Source organism: Gavialis gangeticus, unplaced genomic scaffold (genome assembly GCF_001723915.1).
Source record: "Gavialis gangeticus isolate Ggan-Ray unplaced genomic scaffold, GavGan_comp1, whole genome shotgun sequence".
Classification (NCBI taxonomy): domain Eukaryota; kingdom Metazoa; phylum Chordata; order Crocodylia; family Gavialidae; genus Gavialis; species Gavialis gangeticus.
The window spans coordinates 75,506,361-75,527,360 of record NW_017729034.1 but is presented as its reverse complement, the minus strand read 5'-3'; the positions used below and the strand labels follow the sequence as shown (position 1 = coordinate 75,527,360).

General features: G+C 44.6%; 2 long non-coding RNA genes across 2 annotated transcripts; both read left to right on the top strand.

Moving 5' to 3' along the window:
- Positions 1–7,156: 7,156 nt before the first annotated feature.
- On the top strand, positions 7,157–11,193 carry LOC109304858. The gene is made up of 3 exons (XR_002099490.1): positions 7,157–7,315; positions 9,334–9,338; positions 11,182–11,193. It is a non-coding gene; the product is annotated as an uncharacterized LOC109304858 (long non-coding RNA).
- A 5,972-nt stretch (positions 11,194–17,165) lies between these two features.
- LOC109304859 lies at positions 17,166–20,551 on the top strand. The gene is made up of 3 exons (XR_002099491.1): positions 17,166–17,977; positions 18,553–18,555; positions 19,294–20,551. It is a non-coding gene; the product is annotated as an uncharacterized LOC109304859 (long non-coding RNA).
- Positions 20,552–21,000: the final 449 nt, after the last annotated feature.

The following is a 21,000-nucleotide window of genomic DNA, read 5'->3' as shown; positions in this document are numbered from 1 at the left end:
TGTGTGTGTGTGTGTGTGTGTGTGTGTGTGTGTGTGTGTGTGTGTGTGTGTGTGTGTGTGTGTGTGTGTGTGAGAGAGAGAGAGAGAGAGAGAGAGAGGTAACAGCTGAACACAATATTTTCTTGATATATTTACAATTTTTTAAAGGAATTTGGAAGCCTACCAGTGACTCAATCACTATAATAATATAAACTCCTAAAGACCTATAAATTTTGGTATTTGGTTTTGGGTTTTTTATCATGGAAAATCAGAGCTTCCCCTGCCCCCTTAACTCACAGAATGCAGATCCAGGCCTGTCACTCCCAAGCCACAGCTCCCCAGCCCTGCTGGTGCCCCTCACTCCCCACCCACAGCCCCCTGGTCTTTCTGGTGCCCCTAACTCCCCCCCACAACCCCTATCCCTACTGGTGCCCTTCACTCTCCCCCCGTACTCCCCTAGCTCTGCCAGTGCCCCTCTCCCCCCACCCACAGCTTCCTGCCTCTCCCAGTCCTACTAGAGGGGTCCCCAGCTGCCAGGGCTATGGGGCCAGGGACCTGGGTCCACAGTCCCCTGCCCACTGCAGCAGTACTTGAGCCCTGGCTACCACTTGGAGGAGGCAGCAGCTGCTACAGTGGAGCAAAACATGGAGCCCGGCTCCCCACCACCACTGTGGGCTTGGGCGGGGAGGGGGGGCTGGCTCCCCACTGCTGCATGTACTCCTGGGGGGCAAGGGGGACCTGTGTCCCCCAGATCTATGTTTGGGGCAGGTGTGGGCTGCCCATTGTGTGCTCAGGCTCCTTGTCCTGCTGCCCTACCACAGGACCCCTGTAGCCCAGCAGGTGCGACCCAGTACAGCAGGGCAGAGCGAGGCTGGGCAGGAAGCTCCTTGATGCTGTGAGTTCTGCACTGCCCTGGAAAGGTTTCTCCTGCCTGTGTGGCAGCCGTGGGGGCAGTAGCGCAGGGTTGTGCCCCTCTGCAGCCTCATGGGCAGGGGACTCCTTGCTAGGGAAGCATGGATTTCACAGAGACAAGGAGCTTCCCACGCGGCCCCTCTCTGCCCTGCTGTGCTGGGTCACACCTGCCGGGCTGCGGAGGTTCTGGGGGAGGGCAGCAGGGTGGGGATCATGAGCCCATAGCAGGAAGCCAGTACCCACCCCATGCACAGATCGGGGGTGGGGGGCACAGTTTCCCTGTGTTTCCTGGGTCTATGTGCAGCAGCAGAGAGCCAGCCCCTCCCCCCTGTCCCCCAGACAAGCTGCCCATGGCCCCATCCCACTGCCCACCAGGACCCTACAGCCACACATTATGGCCCCAGGCCACAAGCTCCATGCACCGCCTGGCTGGGCAGCAGTCCCAGCCCTGCTCAACTCCCTCTCTCCCTCCCTATGGGGGCCTCTATCCCCCTCTCGTTCCCCCCACCAGACTTACCTGTGGGAGTTGCTCTCCAGGCTGTCTGGCGGCCATAGGCATGTACATGCACATGGTGCCCCGTGCCTAACAGCTCTCCTCCAGCTCCTCCCAGCTCCCTGCAGGCTGGAACTCTGGGAGAGCTCTTTGCAAAGGTGCAAAATCTGTGGGTTTCTCCATTAAAATTAGAAATTCACGTTTTCCTTGGATAACAGGGAAAATACACATTTTTCTCTGTTTTTCTGTAGGAATCAGAAATCCTGGATCCCTGGTTGTTATGAAAGGTTTCTGCCATGTTAATATCCCAAAGTTTTAAAATCAAAGCAGCAGAGATTTTCCCACCTGCTGCAGATCAATTTATTTGTCAACTGCAGCAAAAGACTTGGTAATATTTTCAAAAGTGCCTTAATCACCTAGGGATCTAAGTCTTAATGGGACTTTAGGCAACAAACTCACATATGTCCCTTTGAAAAAAATGTTATCATTTGTCATCTCAAGTATTTGATGACAAGTCGCTAACAAATACAATTTTGACTTAGTTGATAACTTAGTGCAGATGTATCGAATATTCAGTGGTGGTTCATGCAGTCCACTGTCTTGTCCCAGTGCCAGAAGGTAGGAGCAGCGTTGCCCACTCATCTGGTTTATGTTCTCTCACCAGCCTCACACTGCTTCAGGAGTTATCAATGTGGCACCTACTGCAGCCACTACCAAATTTACAGTTCCCTATTGCAGGTGGCCCAGGGAATTGGAAGCACTCAGCAACAGGAGTGAGCCGCGGTAGCTACTTTAGCATGAGGCTGTGAAATGTATACGAATCCATGTTAACCCTTCTGCTGCTGGCTGGACCAAGACCTCCCCTCAGCAGCAGCTGCTCTGATCATGATGTTGGCACTTCTTCTTATGATTGCCTGGTAACATCTGGACCTTTGGCAACCCTGACCACAACTCAGACAGAATCCACCTGAGGCAGTGTGGGTGTGGCCTGCAGGTACCTGCAGAGCACTGAATATATCCCATGGACCAGTTGACTTTGATGCCCCTGACTTAATCCAATAACTAGACGGCCACCAGTACCATGGCAAGAAAGTTTGGTGTCTGGGGCAAGGCTCACTGCTACAGCCCACCCTCACCCCATGCACAAATCCAGGGGACACATACCCCCTGCTTGCTTGCCCAGGAGTGCACGCAGTGATGGGAGTCCCCCTGTCCCTGTCCCTCGCCCTCCCCCCCCAAATGAGACACTTGCGGCTCTGTCCCACAGCTCGCCCTCACTGGGCAGCACCTGTTGGCACCCCTTTGCTTCGGTACCTGGGGCAATTACCCCGCTTGCCTCCCTTTGTTACGGCACTGATGGCCACATTCACATGTGTGTGCATGTGCATTTGTGGTGCCTCAAAGGCTTTTGAATTTGTGTTGCTGCTTTTTTCCCTGCAGCAACCTCATGCCCCTGCTCATGGGGATGCAGCCTATGATTCTTAACAGTTGTAAATTATTTTACAGTTACTATCTTATAGTGCCTTCAGAGTCAAAAATATTTGATTCTTGTCTCTCAGTTAAATGATATGTTTACTTCTGGTTCCTGTTTCTTTTTTGGAAAAGCAAAATACACAACCAAGATCAGATAGGAATGGAAAAAACCTGAAGTTGTATGGAATCACAGTTGTTAATTGTTTCCCAAATTAAAACTATTTTTCAAAGATATAAATATAGCCTGTAAACACTCCAGAACTGTATCCTCCATAGAAAGAATCTTTGTTGTTTCCCATTCCTCCTGGTAAAGACATCTACTTTTTAACATTGTTCCAGATGGCTATATGATAATATAACTTGTTAAAAAAATTGTTTGGTTTATTCTCCCATATCTATATTTTTTGTTATTCTTTAATATTGGGATATTCAACCTTTTCATGAGGGCAACTATCCAGGATTTAACTGGCAGAGATGCCAATTGTAGAGCTTGTGCACCAGAAGTGGCTCAGTAGGTAAAATAAAAAAAAATGTATTTGTGAAATGTATTTTGCAGTATCATTATATTTTTAAGCATGTGGTCACTATTGTTGTTATGAGAAGTTAATTTTGCTCTATTAGTTCTTGGTCTTTTCCTGCCTTAGTGAAGATTTTAATCACACGCTGAGTCCTTTTAAAGTGACTGGGTGGAATTTTAAGTGGCAGGATACTAAAAAAAAAAATAAATTATTCAGCTGTAGAGCTGCCATCATTTTGATGATTTGGGTTCAACCCCACAATGAGAGCATTAATTAGCTCCAGCTCATGAAGCAAGGTTTCAATGACTGTGTTCGTAGAATGATTTTGTCTCTTAGTTTAATTTCTGTTCCTCTGTTTAACAATATGCCCAAGTATCTCATGCCTTGAGCAGGAAATATGATTTTAATTTACATATTAAGGTATGAGGGCAGAATTGGGACAAGGGGAGTACGTTCCCTTTTTTTGCAAATGTATCTTAATACACAAAGAATTTTGAAAATGCATTGATCCATTTTCTCAGATGGGCTCTGGATTTTTCTGTGTTAATTAACACCAGTCCAGAGCAACAGGATAGCATTGTCATAATAAAATACCTTATGTTCCATCTCTCATAATATAACAGCCAACGCTCCCAAATGTTTTCTGATTATTTTGGCAAGAGGCAGAATGTAGTAAGCTCCTCACTCCTGGTTAATTTCATAGATAATATTAGTGAATGGCCTGAGAACAGCTGAATTTACCCATGTACATAAGTATTTTCCAGACATAACTATAAATGTACCTTCAAGACAGGGTAGTAACCAAATGCTATCCGATAGTAGTTGTATACTCACTAGCCTGGATTATTTCAGAGCCAATAACGCAGGGGTGATAAAGAACCAGGATGAAGACTTCAAATCTGGTTCAGATAGGATTTATCTTAAACTGTTAAAGAAGCCTAGACAAGTAATGAACAGATCCCATCTGCAATTGGAAAAAAATCTCTAAGTACAAGTGAGGCAGCAAAAGTCTGAAAGCAAGCAAATGCAATGCAGTATCAACAGTCATAAAGGGATAAGTGCATCCCAGGAAACTGAAGCAGAACATTATTTATTTACCTAACTCTGTTCTTTGTTATTGTATATTCTCTGCATGAAATATTTAAAGGAAAGCTTTCATACTGTTAAAAACATTCTGATACAAATAGAAGAATTAAATCTCAGCTATCTCAATAGCCCATTGCTGCACTCTGAGTCTGATCTTGCTATAATAAGCCAATGAGTGTTTTTCTCTGCACTTTACTGCGAGTGGAATTAGTCCCCAAGTCTTGTTTCTTTCCTCTTTTTCTGTAGTCAAGAGTACCAGCAAGAAAATCCATGCTCAGCTACTTGGATAATACTGTTTATTATACCTCACATAAAGGAAAAGCCATATCTGAATTTTCCCATATCAGTTATTCATTGTGTAACCTATTCTAAATATATTTGTCTTTATACACCTTTTTTAAAAAAAAAAACGATAGCCCCACCTAGATGTCAGCAAACTTTTTATTTCCTTGTTAAGTACCCGTAAGCCTTTAAAAGTTCTTTATCTATCTTTCTCTCATCTGCCACTTTATCAAAGAAATTGCTTCATTGCCTGTCACAGCATGTATTTATCGCAGAAGCTCTTTGTCCTATATGCAAATGCAGACAGTAGGTATGTGGCGTAATTAATATGCTTACCAAGATTCCATAGCATTTGCCGTTAAAAACGTGTTGCTGGTAGCATCATTAACATTTACCACCAATAACAAACTGGTTAATTTTATGTACTTTCAGAGAGTTTGTAGTTATTACCAAGCCCATGCCAATATTAGAATAACTGGGGAGAGAGGCTTCTGAGCATGCATGGAAATGATTCAATTTGAACCTGCAAATGCCTCTCCTATCTAAGCTCCATTTCAGTCCAGATTCTTGGTGAGAAGGTGCCCAAATCTAGGGGCACATCTATACATGCTCTTTACTGCAGAGTTGATTAATTATCTCCGCAGTAAAGTGTTACAGTCTACACATGCACCCATATTAGGGCACAATAAACTAATTAACTCTGCCATAGGCCAGTGCTGCCTGACACAAATACTCTCCTATGGCAGAGTACTTGTGTGCACTTAAATGCACATATAGACTGTGACCAGGGCTGACTGAGGCATGAGGGTGCTACAGTGTGGGGGCTACCTGTAACACCCTCATGCCCTAGCCAGTCCCTCCACCACTCAGCACCACCTCCAGAGCCTGGGGCTGACCTTCCCCCCTAGCCCCTTGCTCCAGCTCAGCTGCTCCTGGTGCAGCATCAGAGTTTGTTCAGGTGCATTAATATCACGTGTAGTTATTACAAGAATTAACTTTCTGCATCCACAGAAAGTTTGAAGTTCAACTAAACAATGATTGCAATCTAATAGTCTGGTAGCTAGGCCACTTGCCCAAGAAGTGTAATACTGGACACTATATCTTCTGTAGCACATCTCTTACTTCCTAGAAGAGTACCTAATAGTAGCCTAAGGAACAGGTTGAGTGGTGTGATGGGGTAACCTACATACTTTTGTTGAAGCTGAGCCACTGGGAAGTTAAAGCGTTTAAGAGTTAAGGTTCCAGAAGGGGAGTAAGCAAGAGGGAGTCTTCCTTTGTAGTCTAGTGAGTAGGATATTTTGCGGGGAGTGGGCAGTCCTTGTTTTGGTCCCTTCCAGGTTTATATCTATGTTTTGAACCATAGCTGTCAAATGTAAAATGCATAAGCAGCCTTGCAAACAGGACTTTTGGATAGGGGTGCACTGATAAAGATTTTCTCGGCTTATACCGATAGCCAATGATTAACCCACCATATTGGTTGATACCGATCTGATAACAAATATTTAGTAATAGTGCAAGGCATTTTAAGCTACTGACATAAATAAACCCGTTGTTTGTTTGTTTGTTTTGCATTTATAACACATACATGCTTGCTGTCTGTTCTGGTCCTTGATGAGGAAGGTGGTGACCACCTTATTCTCATGCACGTTGCCCTCTTGCTGACAACTCCCTGTGCTGCCATCCTGGGTGAGCAGGGTGGACCCTTGTGCAGACTGTGGCGCTGGACATGTTCAGAGCCCAAGAGCAAGCTGCTGCCTCAGTACCAGTGGACTCCACACAACTGAGCTCCCGTGGCTGCTGGGGAGAAGTCACTTTTGCAAAGATGCCAGCAAAGCAGACTGTCCCTGGCATGGTGCCTTACTCTGCCCGTGTGCAGCCCAATGTTTCTGCAGCAGCCCCAGTGCTCAGGCCTCTGCTGTGCACACAACACTGCCATGGCGGCAGCAGCAGTGGCAATAGCAGCAGCAGCAGCAGCAGGAGGAACTGGTAACGGTCCCTCTGTTGCTGAGTGTGGTGCCCTGTGACTGCTCCCCAGTGCCCTCCTGCTACTCGCTGGGACTTACAGTTTGCTGAGGGCTTGGGCCAGCAGTGGGATGCGGGGACTGGACTATGCCCACCAGGGTGCTCCAGGCTGTCATATTGAATGTAATAGTTTGAATTCTTGTAATAACTGCCTCTTAGCCAGTTTAGACAAAAGGCAAGGTTCATCTTCTTATCTAGGCCATTGCTTGCTTTCCCTGGCCCTGCAACAAGTTTGTTTAAAAATGTTAGGTTCTCAATCTTATCTTTAGACGCCTTTAACAAGTTAACCTAAGAACACGAAAAATGACCCTTAAGCCAATATTCTGAGAGATCAAACCCTAGAAACTTTTGAAAGGGGTTGGGAAACACCTCAGTGTTGTGGAAAAACTCCTCAAAACAAGAATTTAAGATAAACTGAATAGTCAGCCGACAAATTCTGTTGCAGAAGACAAACTGACCACCCAGCAAAAATCTGTTGAGTAAGATCCGAGCCCAATTTGGGAGTAGTGACAGGTTTGGGTAGGAGGGGCCCAAGACGGCAACTCACCCAGTACATAACCTATAACCTACAGTCCCAATTTGGAGGTAACCTCACTTGCAGAACACTGAAGGAAGAATCGCAAGTGTAGGCTGGATCTGACTGATCACTTGAACCACCCTCTCCGTGAACAAGAACTCCCGTTCACGCTGAAGCCGCAGAGTGCCTGAGTGGGACTGAAGGAAGGGGACTTGTTCCTATCACTGCTGAGACCAACCCTAAAACCATAACTAAAGAATGAAAGTGTATCTGGGGATTTGGTTTCTCAGAATTCTAGGATTGTAAGTATCTGTTTTTGTAATATTAATTCTTATAGCATTGTTTGGGAAAGAAGTGCGTTTGGAGCATTGTTTCTAATATATGTAGTTATTGTGTTTTTAATGTTTGTGGTATTTCTTAAAGCTAAGCAGCATTATATGCATAGTAAGCAGTTTTAATAAACATATTAAAGGAATAAAAATTGTCATCATTGTGAAAACGAACAGGACTCAACCTCACCCCACCAGCGTACTAATTTGAACCAATATATCGTGTGGGACTTCTCTCAATCCTGTAAACCCATAAGAGACACAGGCATGCAGCTGTAATTATCAGCTACAATGGCCAAACAAAGCCGGTAGCCGATAACATCGTTTCTCATTTATCAGTGCCAATCCAATAGATAACCGATATATTGGTGTGCCCCTATTTTTAGACACATTGCACTAGGAGTTTGTGTTGAGATCCTTTTAAACTTTTCAAAGTCACTGCTTTCCGAATACAATTCCCCATTCTGCAGCTATGACCTGCATCCCTTGTTTTTAAGTATAAGTTTGCATATGGCCACATTGAAGTACATCTTGTTTGAATGGGCCTGTCTTGCCAACTAATCCTATTAGGGTGGAGTAAACTAATTAATTTACTCCACCCTAATAGGGGTGCATGTGTAGATACCAAGACATTTACTACACAGCTAACTAACTATTTACAGGTGCATCTAAATGTCACCATATGGTGACATTGCTATGGTGCCATGCTTTTTGCGGGTTCAGCATTCAGTTTCAAATATTTGCAAATGCCAAACCCGCATTTCAACGACACTTTATACACTTACAGGAGCTCCTCGGAAGCTCCATGCTTGCTACCCCTGGGCTCCTGCTGCCGCCACCATGCTCCTGCCAGAGCCACCAGAGCCAGGCCCCACCCTGCAGCCGCCAGGGGCACTGTGTTCATGAACGCAGACGGCGTTCATGAATGCAGTGCCTTATTCGCAGATTTCGCCATTTGAGAGGATACAAGAACCTATCCCCCGTGAATGGGGAGGGTCTCCTGTACTAAAGCACAGTGTACTAAAGCACAATGCAGCAACTGCTCATATTGCACTGTGCACATGGTGCACAGTCAGATTTTGCTGCTACATCACCGTAGCAGCATGATAAAATGGGGGAGTGTGATGTTCACTACATCGCTGTGGCGCACCATAGCGCATCATGCCCTATGAGTACTATCCTGCTGCAGAGTAAAAAAACTCCATAGCAGCACATGTGTAGACACTGGAGGGGCTGGCTGGGGCATAAGGGTGCTTCAGTGCAGGGGCTGCCTGCTGGCTAGGCCCTCAGTGAATCTCCCTTGTGCCCCAGCCAGCCCCTCTGCAGCACGTTGAGCTGGGGAGAACAGCTCCAGCCTGGCAGGCTGACTCCTAAGGCTCCCTGCCAGCTCAGGCTGCTCCAACTTGGCTCCATGTTGTGCTTGAATAAACTGTGGAACTTATTGCTCCAGGGTTAATTGCTTCCGGGCTCATGTTCAAATGGTGCATCCAGGACGCTTGAACTCCAGAGCAATAAGCTCTGCAGTTTATTCGTGCATAGCAATAGCACATGTAGACATGCCCAATGAGAATTACAGTTATCTAACTGATATCTCCATTTTTATATATGTGAGATCAGAAATTAACTAGTTTCTTTCCATTAGTTTGCTCCCATGGGATCTTCATACATGATCCTTAGAAGATGCCCCCACCTGGCCATATTATAAAGGCCATTTTTTTAAAGATAAGGTTGAGCTAAGGATGGAGAGTGAGTAGGAATGGAGTATTGCCATATTGTCTAGATGTTATTTATAAGTATTGTTCTTTCTTATTATTTGTTAGTATATTTGCTTGTTTGTCTCTGGAACTTACTTGTGCATTTTTAAGACTATAACACCTGGGAAACAAATGGAAATATTAACCCAAACCTTAGATATTACATCTAAATGCTTGAAAATGCTAAAACCTACATTGTTCCCAGCATCGTTAAAACAATAATTATCAGTACAATTAAAGAAGGGGTAGCAATTCTGCTGAGAAAAGCTGAGGTAATGGTAATATGATTCCTTCTCTGCACATTCCCTTCATATGGCTAATGCTGGTGACGAGTTTAAATGTTAGATAGTGGCTGACCATGTAGTGGCTGACCATACCTGGGTGCTCAGGCAAGTGAGATGATGCAGACAGAGACAGGCCCAACCTTGCACCACCCCTATGTAGCATCAGATACAATTGCAATGAAGAAAAAAATGAGAAATAGAACCTTGAAGTCCTGACACCCAGTATCTTTCGGTAGCCACAGGAAAAAGGTCTCTTCTTGTCTATGTCCCATGCTCCTGGGAACAGTTTAGCATTTAAACAGCTGCTTCACTTTATGCATGTGATTAATCCCATTGAAACTGAGAAACTATTCACATAGGCTAAGTACAGACAGTCAAAAAGCTGAATTGATTCAGTCTTTGTAGGTTAGTCTAAGATGTAGAGATTAAATTGAAACAGAAGTGAACAGACATACAGGAAATGCAGCCACATGCCTGTAGTGGCTCAGGCCAGAAGCCAGGGGGCACTAAAGCACAGCTCTCTGGCACAAAGCCAGCATGGGCTATGTGTTTGCTTCCTCTTCCTGCTGCCTCCGAGGTCTCTGGGATTTGTCCAAAATCACAACCGCAGGATTCTGCAGAGTTGCTTCTCACTTCCTCTTCCTGCTTCCAGGTGCCTCTGAACTTTGTAGTTCACAGTTGAAGCCAGTTGCAGCCAGCTAGTTTGAGTGGGAGAAAGGGTGTTTAGCCCTCCTCCCTGGCCCCAGCCCCCAGCCTGGGTTTGCCTGGGGTGACCATCGCCTCCCCTTGCAAACTGGGCTGCATGTCCAGCCTGGCTTGCCTCCCCCACCTCCTTGTCAGCCAGCCCTCACTGCTTCAAGTAGGGAGCAGAAGGGCAGGGCCAACCCTGCTCTCTGGAGCAGACAGCCCAGCCCAGCCCAGCCCAGCCCAGCCCAGGACTGCAGAGCATGCTGGGATGCTGGGGGACTGTGATTTAACTTGAACAAGGAAGGGGTCTGGGACAGAAGTTTCATAAACCGATTTGACCCAAATCAATTTGTTCTGATACTACATTCAGCCAGGTTTATCTTAAACCAGTTTCAGCCATTTTGAAACTGGTTTATGTGCACTGAACTTCTGTTCTATTACAGATTTAAACCAGTTTCTGTTCACTTAAATCGACTTATGTGTAACTTCTGTCCCTAGCCATAAAGTTAAGCACATGAAGAAGTACTTTGCTGGACTGCAGCCAAGATCAAGTAATTTTAATCTCTAACTATATTTATCTTCCTCCAAAGATAAGTCTTCTGCTTATGATCTACATTATTAACAGTTGCATATATGTACAGTGTGCCAAACCCTGCAACCCTAGGAACTGGCACAAGGAGCTGGCACAGGATGTTTCCACTTATATATAGGGGATGCTGAGGATTAGGGTCAAAAGCCAATGTGCTCAGGTCAGCATAGGTGAATAAACATTAACATTAAGGTACATATACATAGGATCCAGATGATGGGTAATAACCAGTGACACTGTGGTGAAATCACCCAAGAACAGGTAACCTGCAGAGAACACCATGGTATGTACACTTGAGAAACCTTAAATCCTTCCACAACTCCCGTGAGACTTCTAACCAATCTCTGGCCCCAAAAATGCTGAATTGCCATCTGCCAGGGCTCCCACATCTGAGCCCTGCTTCTGCAGCTCAGTGCTGGCTCTGCCATTCCTTCTCAGTCTCTGGCCATACATCTATCTTATCTGCTACATCGTGCACTCCTTTGCTGCTTTTCCACTTTCTCCCATCCCCTGCAGCCTTCTGGGGATCATAGTGGATGTTACAGATCATTCCTCCGGTCTCCTGGAGGCTTCTGGGAGTTGCAGTTCATGTTACAGTATTATGGTACATGATATTCAACATTACAGTCCATTCCAACAGCAATAAGACAATCAGCATGTAGCAAAGTACTAGATATTCATTACAAGCAAGTCAGATCATTTTGCATTCATTAGAAGTAAATTTAACAGGGGTCTCTAAAGTTCAGTGTTCAATATTTGTAATACATCATTTATACTGACATTGACTATCTGAATTCTAGTGTCCTCACCTTGGCAAATTTCCAGTGAATTTCACTGACTGGAATCTTGTGGTTTGATCCTGCTTATTATTGAACATCTGCAATTCCTCTTGCCTTCATTCAGATTTTGGCCATTTGTAAAGCTTCCTGATAAGTATGAAATGTTACATTATTATCATGTACTTAACTATATTATATGTGGATGACCTTGCTTATGTAATTATTCTCAGCCTGCCATACCATAAATATGCTATCTTTTGTAATAGTGATCATAGTTACCATTAAAAAATTGCCATAGGACAGTCTTTTAGGGGAACTTGCATTTTGCATTGTTGAAACTTTCCAAAGCCCATTCGGCCAGATCTAGTTTTTCTGTATGTGGTTTGCATTTATAGGACTTTATATGTTGACCAGTATCACAGCATGCATTTGTTTGTTTCATCTTCAAGTCTTTGATATTACAGTCAAAGTTGTCCAACTGTGCCTCTTAGCTATTTTCCTCTTGTCTACTAAGACATCTAAAAAATTTGAACTTAACTGGCTCTCAGTAGTTTGGTATGCATCACACACAGTCTCCTGAGTTCTTCAGCACTACATCAGCACACAAAAAAATGCATGGCTATGTTAGTATAAGTAATGTGCAATGGTAGTTTTGTTCAGTAGAAACATTTTTACATAAATAGAACCTGATCTACTAATAATGTCAAATTAATAAGTGTTCTGTGTTGCAGGACTGATCAGGTACCAGTGACCTTTTACATTTAAAAAAAATCTTTAGTTTTTTTGTTGTTGTTTTTTTTTAATCTTGATCAATTTCTTAAAATGTGTGAATGAATGAATTGTGCTTATGGCAATGAGAGGCATCCGTGGGCACTGGCTTCAGTCAGATATAATACAGGCAGGAAGTTTCTGCAAGCTTCTTCCATCCATCTATGCCAAATCTTTCTTACTTTTGACATACCACACTTAGGGGCTTTTCTTCAACTGGGGCTCAACTGTGTGCCAATTCAACTGATGGTTTTTATGATAGAAAAAAGGGGACTAGGAAGAGGCCATTACATTGTATTTAATTTTGAACTAAGCCAGAACTTGTGTAAATATTTTCCAAATATTAATGAACCAGACAGTCATGCCAGAATCCAAATTTTCTTTTTGACATAAGAACAAAAAACAGATTACCTATTTTAAAGTCTAACTATGGTCTTAACCATGTCATTTAAGGAATCTTCATTTGCAGATTTTGGACTTTGATACTCAGCATCAAAATATTAGATAAGCATTCATATAGGAGTGAGCAGGTCCACTTGTCTAATAGCAGAATAATATAGATTAGTGTTCAGATCACAACCTCAGGCCCTCTATGCATGTGCTTCAGAGGAAGTATCAGCTAGCTGTTCAAGACAGTGAGAAGCTTACTTGTAGTAAAATACAGATGTAAGTGTTGGCAGGCTCAGGGCTTTTATCCTCAATGAATACAAGGGATCTTACCCAGCTGAAAACATTTTGCTTAGAAATAATAACTGAACACATTTGAAACAGTTAGCTTTTGAAATATAACAGTTTTGATTAAGCAGTGTACTATAACAAACACTGTTTGTCACTGCATATTTCATAAGGCATCATAAAACACATTTATATACTTTTTAAAAAAGCTTGTAAATTCTAGGCCTAGGAGAGAAAGTGTGTTTTCAAAACACATTGACTAACATGTTAGTTAGCATCTATTAAAAGCATAGTATAGAGCTGGCAATTTGCTTTTTAACACATGGTATTTGAAAGGTATCACATGGGACGCATCTACACATGTTGATTTAAGGTATATTAGCCATTTTTAAAGTGCATTCAGGGTGCAGGTCTACATGTGCACACACTTAATGCACCTTAAAATGGCACGTTTAGGCTATTTGTGTCTAAATTTGATACCTGCAAAAGCTATTTTTAGGGGCGAGGGAGCCCAGAGTGATTTGGGGGGGGGTGTTCAGATCTTATAAGCATAGCAGGTTTGTGTAGATTATGTACCTGGCTAGGAAGCCTCTAAGCCAGGGGCAGACAATTATTTCAGGTGGAGGGCCACTTAACGAGTTTTGGTGAACTGTTGAGGGCCGCATGGGTAGTCCCACCCCTTGACAGTTGCCCTGCCCCTTGTCACTATCTTGGGACCAGAAGTCCCACCTCCCTGACCTTTGCCTCCAGAAGTCCTTCCCCTTGCTCCCCCAGAAATACTCCTTTTTGGAGCGGCGGTTGCCATCCTAGAACCAGAAAAAAAACAAATCATGCACTAAAAGTCAAACACCTACTATAACATATTTTAATTTTCTTACAAAAAATATTTTTGTCATGCACAGCCCTGGCAGGGAAGACACCTGGCTCCAGCACATTGGGCTCCCTTCCTTCTGTGCTAGTGCAGGGGCTGCACATGAGCGGCAGGGAGCACTGGCGATGCAGACAGCTGTGTGGAGCCTGCGTCCCTCTCTGTGAGTGCAGCACTGGCCGGAGCCACATCCCACCAGGTCGCCTGTGCCCTGAGCGCCCCTGCTGCTACCATCTGCCTGGGCTGTGCACCATGGGGATGTGTGAGGGGTCCCCACACTCTCTACCCTCCCTCACACCCACACGCTGCCCACCCCAGCTCTGTGCTGCCCTCGCCCCCTGGCCCCCTGGGTGCGGGTTCTGCACTGCCACCAGCCCCAGCCCCACACTCTGGGCTCCCTCCCAGCTACATCCCCACCCCTTCTGCTTCCTGACCTGCTGCCTGGAGCCAGCAGAAGACCGGGGAAGTGAGCAGGTCCCAGGGGCTGTGGCAGCAGCAGCAGCCCCACACAGAAGGTGCATGCTGGCTGACCAGGCCCTTCCACCCATGAGGGTGGGAGCCAGGCAATAGGGTATATTTTGGGGGCTGCATGTACACATGGGAGCCTCACTCCCACCATCATGGGCAGAAGGGCTGGGCGAGGCACAATTTGTTGGAGGGTCCTCTGGGCCGGATGAAAGTGCTTGGCGAGCCAGATCTGGCCCTTGGGCTGTATTTTACCTGCTCCTGTTCTAAGGAGAAAATAAAAGTTGATGGACCCCATACACCTGCTGTATGTGAGAATGCAATGGCCTACTGTATCATCCAACCTGTGGGGCTCCTGAGCAGGCCATCACATTTGGCCACTGCTGAATTCTGGTGTACAGAGCTCCCTTGGGTACCCACGTTGGTGGAAGAGGTGTGAGTGATTGGTGCATAAATCCCCATTGCTCAGAAAGCTGCAGTGGTTAATGCTGTCACCATTCACTCCATTTGCTGGAGGTGGGTCTGGATTCAATGTGTCAGGACCCTGTCCAGGGGCCAAGTGTAATGAGGTCAGATCAGAACCCTGGACCCAGCAGGTCCCGATCAGGAGAGAATCAGCAAGTCATCCCCTGGGCAGCCACTACCTGCAGCAAGCCCAGAGCTGTGCCCTGGTTCTGGCTGGACTGAGTGAGACAATCAGGGCAGCCAATCCCTTGAAGCCACAGCAAAAGTCCCATCTGCTTCAGCCCCTAAAAGCCAGGCCCAGCAAAAGAGAAAGTTTGTGGTCCTGACCTTCCTTGTGCTTCCCTGCCCTTAACTGCTGGTTTTCTGGTCCTGACTCCTGGATCTGACTCCAACTTGGGCTTTTGATTCTGATAAAACCCATGACTGTCCCAGATTCTGGTTCAACCTTCAACTCTAGCCTTTGGCTTCTGATTCTGGTTAGCCCTTGGCTTACCCTTCTCCAGCTCCAGCTTCTAACCCCAGCCTGTTTTGACTTTAGCTACAGCTCCTGATTCCAGTTCTGACACCAGAACCCTCTGTATCCTCCACTCCCTGGGGAGCCAATAGGACTGCACCTATTCTTGGTTTGACCACCAGGCAAGACCATCCATGTCCCAATTTCCTATTACCAAGGGATTTTGACTCCCCTGTCCTACAGCATTGCTGTTTCACCTCTCTCCTCACTTTATATACTTTTCATATTTGCATCTGATTTTTGGCATGATACAGCAGTGCTTGCAGAAGGTGCCCTGCCTCCCCCAACCAAATGCCATTGAAGCCCCATGCCCATGGGTTGGATTCAATGATTCTGTGGGATGTAGGTTGTCAACCATGATTTAAACTATCTCCTATCCAGGGGAGCTCTATGGATCAGCTTCTATAACTTCTCCTTGCATCTGCCCTAGCCAACCCTTTCAAAATCATCATACTTTTTTCTAGTTTCCAGTATTTGGTATTACCCAAATAGAGTACTCCATAAAGGACAAAGCAGGGTAGTTTTCATGATTCTATATTGTATATATGATGGAGAATGGTAAATATTTCAGTCCCCATTTTATTGTTTGATGTAAAATAGGGCAATTTTAGTTATACAGTCCACTGTTCCCTTCGCATGGAAGAAAAATCCAAAAGCATATCAAACGATGTATCCTAAACTATACTTGTTAGTGAGCAGAAGTACACAATTTACATTCTCACAGTGTTCTGGATGGCAAAGTTATTTTACTATAATTAATCTGTAGATTCAGGCTACTGGACTGTGATTAGTTCTCTGCCACATTTGCTCAGTACGCAATGAGGCTGTACTCTTTTGACTATCTTTTATTTACTAACATTTTTTTGCTACAATGCCAAATGCTTCCTGCTGAAGCAGCTAAATGGACAAGTCCATGAAGATATCTTTCATTTTCCCTGACAGCAAATGATGTTTCTATATATAAATGCAATAATAGAGTCATTACATATGCACTCATATTATCGTAGCTGCTGCATGCTCAGTGCTACTCGAAACAAGGCAGAAAGCCAAATCTTCTTATTTTCCATTTTGATTTAGATTATATTTGTAATAAAGGGATTTTCATTCAACCTAAATGCAGCTTCATCCTAGTCTAACAAACCTCCACATTTTATTTTTATTATTATTTTCCTTTTATTCTAGGTCACTCAGCCCTGATACAAGTGAAATTCTCCTCTGGTGGTGATAACAGCAATGCTACTCAATGAACTATAACAAGGGCTCTAAATGCATCTCCTGTAGCATACCACAGTGATTTGCAAAAGTGGGAATAAATCAAAGCAGTGAAGAGATGCCATGTTGAGCCAGAAGCTAAATGTTACATCTTGTTGCACGAAGCTAGGGGAGAACAGATCCTGCTTTTCTGGCACTGCAATATCTTTGTGCTTGTTACCTCCGATCCAACCCCATTAAAACAATCATTCAGAATCTGCAGGAAATTGTCACCTTTCTCTTTCAAGCAATGGCAGCTGGTACTGGTGCCTACACACATTCTTCATTTCCTTTATGATTTTCAACATACACAAAAAAAGAAGCTTAATTTATATTTTAAAAAAATTGTGTCAGCTTACCCTGAGGCTCAGCACAGGCACCAGGGAAAAAAATAAAAGATAAATGCCTCTAGGTGAACTGGCAGAGACTCTAATTCTCCACTCAGTCTACTACTACATTGTATGCATCACATTAATCATTTCACATAGGCAGACATTTAAAAAAAACTTGGGTAATTTTAAAACAAAGATGCATCATCTTAAACTCAATAATAATACAACTGTATCTTGTAAAGCAGGCTTAATTCATACAAACTCTGTCCCCAAACAGAGTATTTATAAAATCCTTAGATGTTTGTTTCTCTGTATTGTTTTGTCCCCTCTAGTGACTTTTCCCATGGGTGTGTACATATATAATGTTGTAATTAATCTTATTCAACAGCTGATACACACAGGGTGTTTTCTATTTCATATTTGTATTGTATAGTTGGCTAAATGTATTATATAGTTAGTCTGAACTGTGTTTTGCACCTCAGGACACATCCAGTACAGTTTTGCTTTTGTCTGAAAGGTGGGGGTTGCTACTTTTGTTTTACTTTACTTTAGTACGACCAGCTCCCTCCCTTTTTTTGCTCCCTTCTACTAGCTTTTGTAAATGCTGTGGGGTTTTCATGTTTTTAATTTCAGACTTAAAAAAACTCCTCCTGAATGATAAAGATACTCTGTCCCCCAAATGCTTGACAAATTGTTACAGCCACAAAAACTAAATACAAATAATACCTGAGGGAGTGTGAGAAAAATGAAGTAGTCCAAGAAAGGAACAAAAAAGGACGCATTCAGATGGGACTTGAAAATGGGTGGAGTTGAAGCAGTGAGAAAAAGGACTGTTCTAGCAAGGAGGAGCTGGAATGAAAAAGGGTGTTGCACCACTAATAATGAAAATGCAAGGAGGATGGTGCTACATGAGAGGAAGGAAAGCAGTGGATATAGTTAGAAAGAAAGAAAGACTTTGACTTTGACTTTTAAGAGATGTTTATTCCGGGAAGGGTGACAAATGGTGGGCAGTAGAAATTATGTACAATTCGGTCCGAGGATCTGGACCTCGAGGACATGGCCTGGGCTCATGGCCTGCAAGGCCTGCCCGCACACTTTAGACAAAAAAACCCCCAAAACCCCCACAAAGAACAAAAGAAGTATTTACATATATACACATATACAGTTCTTGCCAGGGGGGACACCCAGGGGGGCCTCAGGACATCAGGGGTTGGCCCGCCTGGACAAAGCCCAAGGTCTAAGCTTGCTGGGTGCGCCTTTGCACCTGGAGGAGCTGGTGGTGTCACAGGGCAAGGAGCAGGCGTCCTGCCTCGACTTGGCACAGTGTCCCGTTGACAGCCCAGCGTTCCTCAAAGGTGGACACCGTCCGCCGGAGGACTGCATGCTCGAAGTCAAGAGAGAGGCGGGCCTGCACCAGCAGGCGGAACAGCTGCAGGGCGTCGTGCATCCCGGTCCCGGTGAGCCGGTTTTCCCGGCTCTTCAGGGTGGCCATCTTGGCCTGGACCACCAGGAAGTTGGCCAGGCTGATTGGGCCCACTCAGCCGCCCGGTACAGGAAGGAGTGGATGTAGGTTTCCTCTGAGAAGTCCCAGCCCAGTGCCCAAAGCAGCGCCCCGAGGGCGACAAAGAGCAGCTGCAATCAGGGGCAGTCGAGGAAGGCGTGGAAAATGTCCTCTTCCAGGAGAAAGAAAGAAGGAATCTGTTTTAATTTCAGTAACTCTTAACAAGATATTTCAGGTCTTTCACATCTTTGTCCCCAGTTTTCGGACAGGTACAAAGCGTCCCAGACCCAACGGTAGGGGAGTGTAAGCGCACTCCCACAAAGCAGGCTGCATCACTCAAGTTGCTGTCCATTTTTTGGACACATTTAAATGATTCAACCAATCCCCAAGATATTTGTGTGGGGGGAAGTTGGAGATGATCCGGCTTCTCATGGCCTCCCATTGTGCCTGTCGCTGCTCGGTGTTATGTTTATCCTCTTCCTTGGCTGTCAGTTATGAGCAGCTCAACCAATATTCGTTCTCCGCTTTGATTTCCAGTCTCCTAGTCACCCCCAGAGTCACCTTCATGCCCAGAGTCACCTTACTCGGCTGCCTGTACTTCCCAATCCATTGGCTCCCAGGAATCTTATTGCGGAGTAGGGCCAGGCTCAGAAACATGGCACTGTCTGGCATCGGCCCTGGCCCCGGCCCTGGCTCCGCATGGGGAAGAAACAGCAAGTACGACCCCACATGGGAAAGAAAGAAAGAAAGAAAAAGAAAGAAAGAAAAGGGACAACATGCTGCTGCCAGGTAAGGATGCTCTAAGTTTGGCTGGATTCTTCAATTAGGGCATTCTTCCCAACAATGAAGGAATCACCAGGGAGGATAGGTAGGCTTAGATAACTCATCTTACTATGCTAGGAGTCGCTGCCACAGGTATACTATGCTCTATGCTCCAGTGCTCAGTGACTGCTGGACTGGCCCCTTGAAACTTTTGTTAGCCAGCATCATATACAGTAGCTCTAAAACTGCTGTAAGTTGTGTCCTGGTGCTGGCCTGGTGCCCGCTAGCATGGGGCTAGCAAAGCTAAAATGATGGCTTTCAGCTTTACATACACCCTTAATTTTGAGGGCTGTCTGCCAAAAGTTAAACAGCTGATCCAAAGGATTTGGCCTGTAGTCTATGGGAAAAGCTGGGTCCAGTTATGAGATACATTTAAATCAAGAAATACAAACATGAACTACAGCTTGTTAAAAATGTATATGTATTAAAAGCACTTGTACTGAAGAGCAATATTTATGTTTTACCTGTGGTTGGCATATACTTCCAACTCCATTAGCCTTGGCTTGACTGTAACAGCACCAAAGTGGAAGACAAATACATTCTTCCCTGTCCCTCAGTAGTTGGTGACAAAACCACTGGCTGAATTGGGGGTTGAATTGCTGTGCCCTTGAAAACCCAGGCTGCAGTAGTTCTCTCCATTATCTAGCACCGAAGAGGCATTGTGACTTTTAAAAAAATACCTGACACCACCTCTGTGGCTGTATTTCCTCCCACACTGTCATGTAGCTCTGCTTCAAGAGATCCATTCACTGAGAAAATAATGTTCTGAAGTATATTTAATATATTAGCCTTGAGAATATTATACCAGCTTCCACCAAGCAATGAAAGTAAATTATAACACCTGGAAGGAAAGGTTTTTGACTAACTGAACATAAACCACCAGGTCTTAAGAAAATATTCATAACCTCCAATCTAGCTTATTCAAGCACAACCAGAAGATACTGTTCTAAAGTCCTGTTCTAATCAGCTGTGCTACCTTTTTGGTTTAGAAGTGTTTCATATTCACTTTGCTGTGGTATAAATAATTATGCCCCACAGCAGATCAGGACAATGGAGAATCACATGCAACAACCTCTAAGGCCCCTCTGCACATTACACTTAAGTATAATTACACCAGTTAATCACACTTTAAGTTGTGACCCAGCTACACATTCAACCAGTTAATGGAATGATAAAACGAACTATATGTTACAAAGTTATTCCACAAAAATATGGAATCTCCAGTGAGGTCCCCCAGGGATTATTCATTAACGATTTAGATGAAGGGGTAGAAAGTGCAATGATTAAGTTCGCAGATGATACCAAGCTGTGGGGAAATGCGGGCACACCAGAGGATAGGGCAAAAATCCAGGAGTACCTTGGATCTATGGGTGGAATGAAATCAGATGAGGTTTAACAGGTAGAAGTGCAAGGTCCTTCACCTGGGTAGGAAGAACCCTCACCACAACTATACAATGGGTGGTGGTCCACTGGCTGGCACAAGATGTGAACAAGACCTGGGGGTCACAATTGACTGGAAGATGAATAGGACCCAAAAGTGGGATCAAGCTGCCAAAAGGGCCAATAAAACTCTGGCATTCATCAGTCACTGTGTGGCCAATAGATCAAGGGAGGTACTCCTCCCTCTCTATTCAG